This window comes from Schistocerca serialis, chromosome 2 (genome assembly GCF_023864345.2).
Source record: "Schistocerca serialis cubense isolate TAMUIC-IGC-003099 chromosome 2, iqSchSeri2.2, whole genome shotgun sequence".
NCBI classification, from domain to species: domain Eukaryota; kingdom Metazoa; phylum Arthropoda; class Insecta; order Orthoptera; family Acrididae; genus Schistocerca; species Schistocerca serialis.
In genome coordinates this window covers 407,215,199-407,231,557 of record NC_064639.1, presented here as the reverse complement: position 1 = coordinate 407,231,557, position 16,359 = coordinate 407,215,199, and the positions used below count along the sequence as shown (strand labels likewise).

General features: G+C 45.3%; 1 protein-coding gene across 1 annotated transcript in view; it reads left to right on the top strand.

The window, feature by feature from the left end:
• LOC126456025 (retinal guanylyl cyclase 2) overlaps positions 1–16,359 on the top strand; it is a 337,992-nt gene that overhangs the window by 148,388 nt on the left and 173,245 nt on the right. The window lies entirely within an intron of this gene.

Sequence of the window (16,359 nt, the reverse complement as noted above, 5' to 3'; positions counted from 1 at the left end):
ATCCAGTTCCCGTACATATTAAGCAAATATGAATAATGGCACGATTCGATAGTAAAGATATACTTATCGCATCACAGTTTTGATTTCAAAAGGGTTGCTCAGTTCATTGTGTCTATACATTCCGTTCTTATATCCTCTGCTTAAAAAAATAAAAAAAACACACACACACACAAGCACATACACACACTCAAGTAACAAACAAAGGAATATTAAAGTACGTACAGACACCACAACACAAACAAAAGACGAATGAAATACACAGCGTGACAGATGGCAACACTACTCATACTAAACAGACAAAACCGGAACACAGTCAGTTTCAAGTTCCTGCATTCTTTTTGTTGTGTACGACGCGAGCCACTCGTTAGCTGTACGCTTAAATCCAATAAATCTCAGGTTTTATTACAAAATGTTGTGACTTAAATAACGTTGTCTCTTGGATAGGTGTCACAAAATACCTACGGATGCTAATCTGTTATTTATGCATTCTGACGTACGCAGCCCAATTAAGTACGACTTCAGGACGGCACGCGTACGCTACTAAAATCACAAATAGAAAGTAGAAACAAATAGTAATTTAATCTCGTAGAACTTGGGCTACAGAAAGTTGCTTCACGCGTAACAAATAGAGAAAAACAAAAAACTGTAACGTAGCAAGGAAACAGTAATTATAATATAACGCAGTTATTATACAGGGCGTTCAAGGACATCCAATGACACCACACTATACTCGCCACCCCGGGCCATGCGTAGAGGGCGGGGGGCAACTTGGAACTCTTCAGAGGAACCCCTATTTTCTACTGCAGATTACGATTCTATGGCAAAATCTACATACGTTTTGTCGGAAGCATATTCTTCGTTTCGCCACAGATGGCACCGAAACCGGAGGAATACAATCCTGGAAATGGAAAACAGAACACATTGACACCGGTGTGTCAGACCCACCATACTTGCTCCGGACACTGTGAGAGGGTTGTACAAGCAATGATCACACGCACGGCACAGCGGACACACCAGGAACCGCGGTGTTGGCCGTCGAATGGCGCTAGCTGCACAGCATTTGTGCACCGCCGCCGTCAGTGTCAGCCAGTTTGCCGTGGCATACGGAGCTCCATCGCAGTCTTTAACACTGGTAGCATGCCGCGACAGCGTGGACGTGAACCGTATGTGCAGTTGACGGACTTTGAGCGAGGGCGTATAGTGGGCATGCGGGAGGCCGGGTGGACGTACCGCCGAATTGCTCAACACGTGGGGCGTGAGGTCTCCACAGTACATCGATGTTGTCGCCAGTGGTCGGCGGAAGGTGCACGTGCCCGTCGACCTGGGACCGGACCGCAGCGATGCACGCCAAGACCGTAGGATCCTACGCAGTGCCGTAGGGGACCGCACCGCCACTTCCCAGCAAATTAGGGACACTGTTGCTCCTGGGGTATCGGCGAGGACCACTCGCAACCGTCTCCATGAAGCTGGGCTACGGTCCCGCACACCGTTAGGCCGTTCCGCTCACGCCCCAACATCGTGCAGCCCGCCTCCAGTGGTGTCACGACAGGCGTGAATGGAGGGACGAATGGAGACGTGTCGTCTTCAGCGATGAGAGTCGCTTCTGCCTTGGTGCCAATGATGGTCGTATGCGTGTTTGGCGCCGTGCAGGTGAGCGCCACAATCAGGACTGCATACGACCGAGGCACACAGGGCCAACACCCGGCATCATGGTGTGGGGAGCGATCTCCTACACTGGCCGTACACCACTGGTAATCGTCGAGGGGACGCTGAATAGTGCACGGTACATCCAAACCGTCATCGAACCCATCGTTCTACCATTCCTAGACCGGCAAGGGAACTTGCTGTTCCAACAGGACAATGCACGTCCGCATGTATCCCGTGCCACCCAACGTGCTCTAGAAGGTGTAAGTCAACTACCCTGGCCAGCAAGATCTCCGGATCTGTCCCCCATTGAGCATGTTTGGGACTGGATGAAGCGTCGTCTCACGCGGTCTGCACGTCCAGCACGAACGCTGGTCCAACTGAGGCGCCAGGTGGAAATGGCATGGCAAGCCGTTCCACAGGACTACATCCAGCATCTCTACGATCGTCTCCATGGGAGAATAGCAGCCTGCATTGCTGCGAAAGGTGGATATACACTGTACTAGTGCCGACATTGTGCATGCTCTGTTGCCTGTGTCTATGTGCCTGTGGTTCTGTCAGTGTGATCATGTGATGTATCTGACCCCAGGAATGTGTCAATAAAGTTTCCCCTTCCTGGGACAATGAATTCACGGTGTTCTTATTTCAATTTCCAGGAGTGTAGAAATAGATACACATTCTTAATTTACGACATGCCACTCAATGGCTCTCGAACATCCAGTGTCAAGCGGGACCCCACCTCCGTGCTGCGAGGGTAGGACAGGCCATTGGAAATCCCATTCGCAACGTTGTATTCCTCGGACATATCGAACAAGGGACTATTCCACGCATGACTGTGGCCGTGGCTATAGGTGAACGCTACTCTACTTTTCCAATGAGAGTAAATGTTCAAATGTATTAGCCCCAACTTCATTACTCTTAGTGAACCGCTTTTCAAATGTCCGTACATAGGACAGAGGCATCTCTGCGGGAATGTGAGCACAGGCATTTCTGATGCGGTTGACCATGTCTTCACGACATGTTGGCACTTGATGGTACACCTTATCTCTTAAATATCTCCACAGAAAGAAATCGAGCGACGTCAAATTCGGCGACGTAGCGAGCCTATTAGTAGGGCCATCTCTGCCGGTCCACCGACCAGTGTAAACAATGTCTAATACCTCCCGTGCTGCAATTGCGTAAAGCGCTGGGCAACATTCGTTGTCGAACGTCCAGTTTAACATCCTACAGTAGTATTGGTACTTCCTGTTCCAAAAACGTTCAGTATTTGCGTCCATTCAACGTGCCGTCGATAAAATACAGACCGATGAGTTTGTTCCCCGTGGTGCCACACCATACGTTAACCGACCATGGACCTTGATGGTCAACTTGCCGCAACCAGTGGCGATTGTCTCAACTCCAGTAATGCATTTTACGCTGCTTTACGCAACCGCGATTTGTCAATGTAGACTCGACGTAACGTGGGGTCGTCTGCATTTGTTGACGTGTCCATTCACAAAAGTGATTCAAATGGCTCTGAGCACTATGCGACTTAACTTCTGTGGTCATCAGTCGCCTAGAACTTAGAACTAATTGAACGTAACTAACCTAAGGACATCACACACATCCATGCCCGAGGCAGGAATCGAACCTGCGACCGTAGCGGTCACGCGGTTCCAGACTGAAACGCCTAGAACCGCACGTCCACACCGGCCGGCTCATTCACAAAAGACCACCTGTTTATGGAAATTGGTGCCATGAAGTTCTTGTGCTGTGACATGTCGTATGGATTATACTTTGACGATGCAGTAGTTTGGCAACACTACCTACGTACATACCAGAATCGCGGTGTAACTGCTTATACACACGTTTGCGTCGTTTCCTTTTGCCCGTCTGTACGCTGCCATCAGACATAAAGGCGTTCACAGTTTTGTAAAACAGCGACAGAGGGCGCTCGGCTTACAAGGCAACAGGAGCCTCCACGTTTCTCCTGCATTCTCCGTAAACCAGGATGATTTCAGTCTTTTCTTCTGTGGTTGCAACATTCATCGTGCACTTGCAAATCTGTTGTCTAAATGATAGGCAGGTGTGCAGACTATAAACACTGCGCGAGTATTGTAATGTTTGGAGTCGCTGTCCGTTCTACGTTTGCACGTTACGCGAGCTCCGTTCGCAGCGTATTGCCTGTTGTCATACGTCGTAGTTCGCTACACGGCCACACTGAAGCTTCGAATAGTCCCCTATTCGATATGTCAGAGGAGTACAAAGTGGGGAATGGGGTTGGCAATTAGAAGTTATGAAATATTGGTCTGTCCAGAACTCGCAGCATGGAGGTGGGGGTCTCATGTGCCATTGGATATTCTAGGGCAGCTGAGTAGTATGTAAATTACGACTTTGTACCCACTTCTATTCCTCCGATTACAGCGCCATCTGTGGCGAAACGAAGAAAATGCTTCAGAAAAACGTATGTAGATATCAAAGTTCCTCTCCCGCCACCCACGCATGAGTGGGATGGGTGGTCGAGTGTGGTATCGTTAGATCTCCTCCTCTAAGGCAAACGAATTGGAATTATAATTGTTTTTGGTCCGATGTGTGGTTTTCAATGCCTTCATTTAAATTGAACACACTGTATACTGGGCCGTGGTGGCTCTCTGGATATCGACCCTCACCTTCTGTTTTGCTCTATGGTCGGCTGTTGCGACTCGAGCGCAAGGTGGCGCGCTCTTGCGAAAAGTAAAGGGGTCGCTGGTGGGAGGTGAGGGCAGTACGAGCCTAGCAAGTGTCTCAACGATTGGCCGTCGATTTGGCCGGCGTCCGCAGTATTTGCGGTGTGTTGTGGATTAGCCGGAGAGCCCACGCGCTTGGGAACCGTTGGCGGCTGTTCTTAAATGGACTTGGGTCAGATTCCCGCCAGTTGGAGAGTTTATGCTGTCAGTGTGGACACTTGGAATTATTTTAATGTGATTTACCTGTGCTTACGTCGTTTTATTTGAACATGTTTTCTGGCCTCTATATCTGCAGGTGTGTTCACCCTGACATTGATTTAAGTGCAGTTTGCTGTTTGCTCCTAAGCTCTGAATTCATATTCATGATATATTGCGCGGGTGCTTTACAATCTCTTAAGTTCGGAGTGGAGCTGAATAGTAATTTAAGTTATCCGCACCAGAGTTTTGAGTTGTTTCTCTGACATTGTTATCTTGGACATCTGTGATCTTCTAGAGCTAGTGATGTTTTACACTCTCTCAGTACAGGCATTTAGTCTATTCCAGGCAGCACTGTATATTGCCGAGCAGGGGTCGTATTCGAAAGCTTTGTTATTCCCCCAGATATTTTCCGGGGAGTTCGGGCGTTGCCTCTGCACAGGATAAACAATGACTGTAAGACAGAATTATTATTGGCTATGGTTTTGACCCAAGCGTTTTAAGATTTAAATTTCCTTGGGTTGTTCACTTAATTTTACTGTAGTCCCCCTCCCATGTGTTTGTAATTTATACCTGGTACTCTCAGCTGAAATTGTCTCACCGCACTGGTATGCTCTGGGCTTAGTTGCGTCAATTTGATTTTGTGTGTACGCGATTGGGGTCTCCGCAATTTAATATTTACTAAGTGTATGCTCTGTACTCCAGGTGTCTACGCTAAACTTGATTACCTGTGGACCTTGTTTTGCTGTGCGGGAGCATGAGTATGCGACCCTGGTTGGAGCTTGTGATCCTTGTTTCGCACGCCCGTAGTCTAGCGGTACACTGTTTGTCCTTCCGCCGGCTGTCGAGCGGTCGGGCTATCGCGGCATTAACGGTGTCTACCGTTGTGTGCGACGATGTTATCGGAGTCCACTCCGTGCACAGAATTCGTATACAAGATAAGCTTTATTTGTTTTGTACTACACATCAGAGTCTTTAACACAATTTTGGAGTGTTTGCTTTTATAGCTTGTGCTCTCCAAACGGTCACTAAATTGTGTGCTCAAGAAAAGGATTTTAATTTTGTAAATTACCATTCCTTTGGGTTGTATACTGAGATTGCCACATTTTTTTACTGCTGTTGTATTTTTATATTCGTAAAATAAAAAACGTTCGTATGTTAATACTTTCGTAAAACTGGTGGTGAGCATGACGAATTTCGCCCGAGGCGTTCACTAACGGTACTGGTGTCTCTTGCCCCAGCTAATAGCGATTATCACATATTGTCCCAAATTATTTTCATAGGCTGAGGTCGTGATCCATTGGTCTCCATGGAACGAGTTCTTGCCCGTTATTATCATCACATTGTTACTTCAACAGGCGTATTATTATTAGTATGATTGCGCCCCTTGCGGTTGTTATATGTCCTAAATAAATTTTGGGAATTATCATTATTCGTTCGACCCTTTGTCAACTGCTAGAACTATTATTAATTGGTTCACGTGAAATGAAGTGTTACTTACTGATCTTTTGCCCTCTGAGGCTTTGTTGTTAAGGTCATCCAAATAAATTTTGAAGTTCTTTTAAATTAAATTATTGTTATATTGTGAATTGTTGTTTCAAAATTTCAAACTTTGTTTGAGTTTAAAGAACTCTTATATTTTCAGCAAACTACATTCCTTGTTTTAATTATAAAATCTTTTATGAATAAATTAAGTCGTGTGCAGTAAATGGTGAGTGATTTGCCAAATCCTGGGATGCACCAGTTCTTTCACTAAAATCCTTATTGGTGTACTTGCGATCGTTAACAGCAAACCCCTCCGTCATCAGAGGACTTCCATCCTGTTTCGACATATTCCTCTAGACGAACGAAGATTTATGCAACATACTCCATTCCGCTGCCGCATCTTGGGCATAATATCGAGTCTTCAGTTTCATAACTACCGTGATTCTAAGTTAGCGACAGCTGTTTGTGAGGTACTACAATATCCGTGTATACATCTTCTTGACAGATGTCCTGTTTACGGAGTTAGTGGCGGAATGACGTTTAATTTCACAGGTCAAACACCGCTGCTATGCGATTGTCCCTTTCTTTGTAAGAGGCATTTTCCGTTATTAACGATCATTTTATACAGGACTGATGCGGGCATAGTATAATTTCTGAACCGTGATCGGATGTGAACAGTGGGGGCTACACACCTCTGAAAAGCTATATTGTACGTGTATCACAAGGAATCTATGTTTTAAGGAAGTAGTTTTTCAAATGGCTCTGAGCACTATGGGACTTAACTGCTGTGGTCATCAGTCCCCTAGAACTTAGAACTACTTAAACCTAACTAACCTAAGGACATCACATACATCCATTCCCGAGGCAGGATTCGAACCTGCGACCGTAGCGATCACGCGGTTCCAGACTGTAGCGCCTAGAACCGCACGGCCACTTCGGCCGGCAGTAGTTTTTCATTTTACAGTTTGTCGCCATACTTTATCGTAGAGGAACCTGCAAGGAGAATGTATGTCATGCGCTGGAAATATATTTCTTACATTGGGATAGTAACAGCGTTGCATTCCATACGACTAATAGGTCGGAAATCGCAACGATCTAACATTATAGCGTGTTTTAAGTCAGAACATTATAGCCTTAGGAGTCCATGTGTTTATGGTCTCTCTTACCGACACCTTCTTACTAAAACTGATTGCATTATCAACTATGATGCTTATTATTACAGTACACTGACGGTGTCTTTTCCATCCCAACAGTCCAGGTACACTGTTGATTACCACATAATGTGATTTACACTGTACGATGTCTAATTTCCTGGGGGAGTCAATGGATCAAACGTGTTAATGTGAGTTTACAATCTGACACAGACGTTGAAGTAGTGGAGGAAAAAAATGTATGTCAGTGTACAAAGCGTGTAACATCAGAAAAGGTGGTGTATCAAACAACGAAACAGGGCCCCTCTCCTGCACTGATAACATGTAGGAGAAGGTTCTCACACAGCACAGGCGATGAAACTTTACATCGGTCTTTGTAAGCGACGTCGATCACTGGCCACCTGCTCCAATGGATAAATACCTTAATATTTGGCTCAAATGGCTCTGAGCACTATGCGACTTAACTTCTGAGGTCATCAGTCGCCTAGAACTTAGAACTAATTAAACCAAACTAACCCAAGGACATCACACACATCCATGCCCGAGGCAGGATTCGAACCTGCGACCGTAGCGGTCGCTCGGTTCCAGACTGTAGCGCCTAGAACCGCACGGCCACTCCGGCCGGCCCTTAATATTTAATAGGATCGCCACATATGTTTGATCCGGCATGTAGAAGGCATTCTTTTCTGATATATTGGAAGAGAGAGATGTGGTAAAAATCTGTTGGATGAAATTAAGGGAGCTTTTATAGTTGGTAATTTTTCTCTGCTGGATGGTACAGAATAACAATGATAGAATGTTTGGGTGATAGACGTGAATTGATCCTGAGGGACACAGATCTGCTTCAATATTGAGTCTTCCTTATTTTCCCAGCAAAAAGCACCACCATAACTGTTCGTACTGACACAGTGTTGCAGGAGCAGGCTTCATTTGACGCTGACCTTACGCATAGTACATGGGTGGCGGAGCAACGACAACATGTTCCCACTTCCACCAAGTGGTCGAAACAATCTCCTATAGCATTAACTTAGTTCACTCTGTTTCTAAACAGGTTGCAGAATATGGTGGATATTGCTCTCTCCAACTTTTGGGTAAAATTGCTAAAATTGATCTCGCTATCAACTGTGGTATGTATCACTCCATATTAATAGCATCTTTCCAGTCCCAACCATCCACTGGGTATGCCGTTGATTACGACGTAATAAATGACTGACACTACCCCGTCGAGATGGAGGGAACATTGACAGAACACTGAATATCTGCTACTCGTCGCTGTGGAACATGGAATTAAATGTAGAGGTCATCACCTTAACATATTTGTTCGGAAGTATTCCTCATTGCTAGAGATTCGTCCTATTTACATATGATGCGATACCCGACACATGTTTTACTTTTATTTTTTTTATTTTTTTCACCAATAAGATAAGAGTACTTCTTTTTCTTTGTGCTACCTCACGCGTTTTGGGAACAGCACCTTCCGGCGATCGTCAACACTGGAACAGTAATCATGTACATTACTGCAAAATGAACATCCTATGCTTTCCGAAATGGAGCACCGAGACGTCCACTACCGTTTCGATGGGAAGATGAGATTAACTGTACAGGTAATCACCTTCGAATAGTTGTTGGAACTGCTCTACAATACTGCAAACTCTTCCAGTTTCCACATTTTTGTCGATGAGAAACATTGCATCTGTGTTTTATTTCTACCAGCCTGTGGTGTAGTAGATGTACAGTTTATGCCATGTGATGTTCAGTTTTCTGTGAAAGCCAGAGGATCGAAGCATGTTAATGTTGGTTTAGCAGCAGCTGACATGGGTCTCTAAGTCAAGGTAGAAAAAACAAAGTGTATGGCGGTGTACACTGATTGGATGTGTTACAACCGAAAAAAAATATTAAACTGCTTATGAAGGAGCAATACAGGAACCCTTTTGAGCGATTGATAGTCTGCTGGATATGGTCATCCTAGAGTACAGCTGATGAAACTTTAGCGACTGTGGAAGTCACTTCGATCACGAAACACCTGCTCCAATGAACCAATACCTGTATATTTAACAGGATCGCGACATATGCTTGGGTGATAGATATGAATGTACCCTGAGAGACACAGATCTCCTTCGGACTACCAGTATGTAGTTTGGAGATGTGTCGCAAAATCTTCATCCTTGCTCCATCCCATCTTCCTAATTTTCCCAACAAGAAACACCAACGTAACTGCACATACTATCTCTCCTACTATCACGGGTTGCAGGGAAAAGCTTCGTTTGGTGCTGACCTTACACACTGTACATAGTTGGCAGAGCTATGACAACGTGTTCCCATTTCCACTGAGTGGTCAAAACGCGCTCCTGTCACATTAACTCAGATCGCCCTGTTTCCCCACAGGATGCAGAAGGTCTTAGATGTAGCGCTCTCCGACTTCCGTATAGGTCAGACTTAAACTGGGTAATCATATGGGCTAAGTTGCAGAGAGGTCAGGAGGGTGGGGCAGAGACTTAGGAGCAGTTACAAGATGCAGAGGGACTGTCTAAAAACAGTGTTTGCGTTCTTGGTCTATGGGATCCTTAGTAGACAGATTAAAAAAAAAGAAATGTGATTCGCTTCGAGATACGAGAGTGTCACGAATATGATTCACCAGTGGCTGTAATCATTAAAAGATGTGTCTACAGCATCCAACGCAAATATGTGGTTGAGTGGATAGACTTGATTCCAAATTGCTGACAGCTTTTCGGACAGCATTTCTGCCTGAAAGTGTAACACTATCAGCGACCGTGTGTGCTTCTAGACTCAAGACCGCTTTTTATGCAGGGTGATGGTGACAGGCGTTATGATCGTGTTTTTAAGTAGCGTGGTCCTTACGTGAAATGTATGTTGTGGGTTGTAGAATCCCTCTGTGGTCAGCTTCAGATGTCATTTCTCAATGGTTGTCCCCCAAAAAAACATCGTGTTCCCTCCATGGGTTCCCAGTTGTACTAATTGGCAAGTGTAATCCGACTGCTGAAAAAAAAAATTACTCGTCACACATGTAGCTGAGAAAACACTTGACTTCATCCTGGGGTGGGGGTGGACGAGGTCGAGGGGCGGGCGTGGGTGGAGGTGTGTAGGGGTGGGTGTGATTAATTGATAATTTTTATTAATTTGCATATCAATTTGATATCAAAAGTGGAGTCATAACCCCAACTCCCTACTACTACCACCCTCCCCAATGCTCGACCGTCCCTGCCCTTCATTACATGTAGTGTGCCTGGTCGTTCATGTTTCCACGCAACAGCCCTGCAGGGTGGAATGCGGTAAATTGCTTTTTTAGAATTCACGTTGTAGTGGTACTGTTGGTCGAATAGAGGAGGGAGTGAGCGTTGTTCATAGTGACCAACGAGAGGTTTGTTTTCAATTGTTGGTCAGTTGCGATAATGCAGTGGACACATGAGGAGCGCTCATTTTATATTGAAGTGTGTTTCTCGAATTTCCACACAGCGTGCTTTTCGTTTACGATTTGCAAAATCCTGCGCCGACGTTTTTCTGGACGGCAATCAATTTTAAATTGGGTAAATGCATTCAGAACAACAGGGGATGTGTCATTTGTATGAAGAGGATCTCAGAGAAGCGTTACAACACCATAAAATCTCGAATGTGTTAGAACAGCAATACTACAATATCGGAAACAATCAGCTCGGTAACACGCACTTGCTCTTGGCATTTCAAGAGGTTCTCTCCACCGGATTCTTCATAATGAACTGAATTTTCACCATTATAAAATGTATGTGACCTAGCAATTGCCAGTACGGGATTATCTAACACGACGAACATCTTGTGAAGACATGCTTGCAACCATACCGCGTGACGCAAATGTGCTCTTTTATGGTTAGGCACATTTTCATCTCAGTGGGCGTGTAAACAAAGAGAATTTGCGGTACTGGAGCGACACGAACCCCAGGCAAATTCACCAGAGATCCCTGCACGCAGATCGCGTCACTGTATGGTGCGCCATATCACGAGAAGGCATCATTGGCCCTTACTTTTTCCAGGAAAATCGTCGTGCTGTAACTGTGAATTCGGATCGTTACTTAACTATGCTGGAAGAGTTTTTCCAGCGGACTTTCGAGGCAATACAATTACAGGATATCTGGTTTCAACAAGACGGTGCCACTGCACACGCAGCGGGCGTTACCATGAATTTTTTGAGGCAAACGTTTCCTGGAAGGCTTATCTCTCGCATGGGGGATCTCAACTTGCCCGCTCGAACACCGTCTTTAGCACCAAGCGATTTTTTTCTTTGGGGTTACCTGAAATCAAAGATGCACTGGAGCTGTCCCAACATCCTGGAAGGCCTGCAGAACAATATTGAGGCTGACGTTGCAAGAATACCAGAAGTCAAGCTTGAAAGAGTGCTTGATAATTTCAGAAAACGACTGCAGCAGGCTATTTTCAGATATACGGTTTAAACCATATAATTACACTCATGCTCATAAATTAAGTATAATTACAGAATGTGGTGCCACACACAAAAGTGGCACTAATAGCATAGGGATATAGGGAACACACACGACACAGATCTGTAAGTTCACGGTATTGGTGATAAGTTGAGAAAACCGTCCCGAAACAGGTGTGCTACAAAACGGCACTGTTTCCTGCGCATGTACCTCGACATCAATGTGGGATATGATCACCATGCGCACGTACACAGGCCGCACAACGGTTTGGCATACTCTGGATCAGGTGGTCGAGCAGCTGCTGGTGTATAGCCTCCCATTCTTGCGCCAGTGCCTGTCAGAGCTCGTGAAGTGTCGTAGGGGTTTGAAGACGTGCAGCGATACGTCGACCGAGAGCATCCCAGACGTGTTCGATGGGGTTTACGTCTGGAGAACAGGCAGGCCACTCCATTCGCGTCATATCTTCTGTTTCAAGGTACTCCTCCATGATGGCAGCTCGGTGGGGCCGTGCTTTATCATCCATCAGGAGGAAGGTGGGACCCATTGCACCCCTGAAAAGGTGGACATACTGGTGAAAATTGACGTCCCGATACACCCGACCTGTTACAGATCCTCTGTCAAAGACATGCAGGGGCTTACGTTCACCAATCATAATACCACCCCACACTATCAAACCACCACCTCCATACAGGTCCCTTTCAAGGACATTAAGGGGTTGGTATCTGATTCCTGGTTCACGCTAGATGAAAACCCGGCGAGAATCACTATTCAGACTATACCTGGACTCGTCCGTGAACGTAACCTGGGTCCAATGTTCCAATGACCATGTACTGTGTTCTTGACACCAGGCTTTACGGGCTCTCCTGTGACCAGGGATCAATGGAATGCACCTTGCAGGTCTCCGGGCGAATAAACCATGTCTGTTCAGTCGCTTGTAGACTGTGTGTCTGGAGACAACTGTTCCAGTGGCTGCGGTAAGGTCCCGAGCAAGGCTACCTGCAGTACTCTGTGGCCGTCTGCGGGCACTGATGGTGAGATATCGGTCTTCTTGTGGTGTTGTGCACTGTGGAAGTCCCGTACTGTAGCGCCTGGACAAGTTTCCTGTCTGCTGGAATCGTTGCCATAATCTTGAGACCACACTTTGTGGCACATGGAGGGCCTGTGCTACGACCTGCTGTGTTTGACCAGCCTCCAGTCGCCCTAGTATTCAACCCCACATAACGTCATCAATATGTGTTCTTTGAGCCATTTTCAACACACAGTCACCACTAGCACGTCTGAAAACGTCTGCACACTTGCTCATTGCACCGTACTGTGACATGCACAACATACCTCTGCATGTGTGGACTGCTGACTGCGCCACCGTGCGACGACCACAGGTGAAACCCACCGCATGGTCATACCCCGAGGTGATTTAAACCCGCAAACCGCCAACCAGAGCGTTGTTTCACCATGTATCAGCATTACCCTTAATTTATGAGCAAGAGTGTAGAAACTTGCTTTATTGTTCAATATGAGAAAAGTAAAAATGTTAGTTTGTAAGTGTTCAAAAATGGTTCAAATGGCTTTGAGCACTATGCGACTTAGCTTCTGAGGTCATCAGTCGCCTAGAACTTAGAACTAATTAAACGTAACTAACCTAAGGACATCACACACATCCATGCCTGATGCAGGATTCGAACCTGCGATCGTAGCGGTCCCTCGGCTCCATATTGTAGCGCCTAGAACCGCACGGCCACTCCGGCCGGCTTGTAAGTGTTAATTATGTTTTTATTTCATTCCTGAATCAGCAATTTACCGCGCTCCACCCTCTGTTACCGACAGTCGACTTGCGCAGCTTTAGAAAGATTGAAATGTCCCTAATCGATCTGTTACTCAGGCGATATCTATTGACTAGTCCACAATCGAACTCCGCTGACAGACCCATTCTGCTGCTGCTACTGCATCTCTGCTGACAACACAACACTCCACGCCTCCCTTTACACTGTCTGGCCCACCTCTCGTGACAGCTAGTAGTCGAATACGTATAACGTACAGGTGTCTGCGTACTTTCGATCAGATATTATATGTTCTACAGTCGACCGAAAGATGAGAAAAATCCGGGAGCCGATCCGTGAATGAAAATCTAGCGGCGGCGGCAGTGATGGATGAGCAAGCTGAAGAAAGAGTCAATGACGCACCGTGGTTGAGAGAAACATGACTACCGGTTATACAACAGCTGCAGCGCTTCTGTTCTCGGAGAAAGGTTACTGGAAGCTCCACAACCCGTACAATGCGCCAGTCGGACGACTAACTGACATAAGCGTGATGACGCACCCGTTCTGAGAAGGCTACTCTTTTGATCAAAATAGAATGTAAGGATCTGAATATTGTCATTCAGAACTATTTATTTCACACCGACTAGTTATTAGTTCATCCCTACGAAACATTACTTGAAGTCCTTTCATAATGTGTCCAATGGTAATACCTCCATCAGTTCAAGCACACTGTTCATAAGCACTTATAGATAATACACTCACTAATTGTTGCTGTAAATGAATGTAATTGCTACGAAGACGCAAATGAGAAAACGTGATCAAACTGAAAAAGCCAATCAGGTAAAAATAAATAAGGAAATTCGTTGTGATCAAATTACCAATAGTGAAGGAAGATGATAATTATTCACATTCGAAATTTCTTTGCTTGAGTATTGAATATTAAAATTTTTGTAAACTGCTATCATCTGACCTTGGGCTTAATTGTGACAGGGTATAATCTCTCATTCGCTATTCTAGACTCAAGTGTGCAAAGGAATAGGCTTGCAGAAAAAGGGTGCTAACTGCTAACGAGGTTCTTAACCTTATAGGTAGTACATGGGTTACGTGAGATATTACAGAAGACTCTTCTCTTCATGTGACAATCAAAGAAACATCGACAAATAATTCCGTTTGATTAATTTTACTTTTACTTGATACCTAGAGCTTACATAAAGGTAAAAGATCGATTTTATACATCTAATTATTCATATAAGTTGTCTAAGTCGCAAATAATCACAGGATGCATCATATGCTCCCAGCGTCAATCCTAACACCGTAATAGCTACGAAACAGTTACATCAAAAGCGCACGTGGGTCATTGTGACAGATGTTCATTTCATTCAAATTCTGTAAAGTCACTGTAATGCCAACATACAGCAAACAAGCTGTAAGAAAATTATTTTAAATTAAAAAAATAGCCAAGAGACTGTTAAGTGATAGTAGTGAATGCTCATGCCGAAAACAGTTTATTCTTTATTTCGACAAATTTTCCACCTCTTAGGACAGTGTTGAAGGTAAAATGGCTTGCTGCATTTCATGCATCTGAAGATGTTTTCCATTTTTTTCAGTAGGGCAACATGTAGCTTCTAAAGCACTTTTAAACAACGAATGGTTCAGATGATAACGTAAGAGTGTTCTCAGCAAATTGTCTCTGAAAACCGCTATGTCGTCAGCAACACTGCCACATCTCCTAACAGGAGGTTGTATAGTCCCGTAACGACAAACTGTTCGTAGGGGCTCGCACTCAGCTGTGCATTCTGTCTCGATGTCTGAAGACTCTTCGTAGATCTGCCGTTTGGCTGGCTTTGGGGCTGTTGGTTTATCGGACGTAAATGAGATGTACTGTTCAAAACCAACAGCATTTGATAAATGACTTAAATACTGAACTGGACAGGAGGAAAAATAAAGACCATTGACAGACACAGAATTGGAATTAATCAAATACACTGAAGGCCGAAGAAACTGGTGTAGGCATGCGCATTCAAAAACAGAGATACGTAAACAGACAGAATAGGGCGCTGCGGTCGGCAACACCTATATAAAATACAAGTGTCTGGCGTAGTTCTTACATTGGTTACTGCTGCTACAATGGCAGCTTATTAAGATTTAAGTGAATTTGAACGTGGTGTTACAGTCGGCGCACGAGCGATGGGACACAGCATCTCCGAGGTAGCGATGATGTCGGGATTTTCCCGTACGACCATTTCATGGGTCTAACGTGAATATAAGGAATTCGGTAAAACATCAGATCTCCGACATCGCTGCGACCGGAAAAAGATCCTGCAAGAACGGGACCAAGGATGACTTAAGACAATCTTTCAACGTGACGGAAGTGCAACCCTTCCGCAAATTGCTGAAGACTTCAGTGCTGGGCCATCAACAAGTGTCAGCGTGCGAACCATTCAACGAAACATCATCGATATGGGCTTTCGGAGGCGAAGGCCCAACCGTGTACCCCTGATGACTGGACGACAAAGCTTTACGCCTCACCTGGACCCGTCATCATCGACATTTGACTGTTGACGACTGGGAATATGTTGTCTGCCCGGACGAGTCTCGTTTCAAATTTTATCGAGCGGATGGACGCGTACGGGTATGGAGACAATTTCATGAATCCTTCGATCCTGCATGTTAGCATTTGGAGTCATATGGGACCACTGATACTTCTACATGCGACTTGACAGGTGACACATACGTAAGCATCCTGTCTGATCACCTGCATCCATTCATGCCCATTGTCCATTCCGACGTACTTGAGCAATTCCAGCAGGACTGTGTGACACCCCACACGTCCAGAATTGCTACACAGTGGCTCCAGGAACATTCTTCTGAGTTTAAACACTTCCGCTGGCCACCAAGCTCCCCAGACATAAACATTATTGAGCATATCTGGGATGCCTTGCAACTTGCTGTTCAGAAGAGATCTCCCCCCCGCCCTCCTCGTCGTACTCTT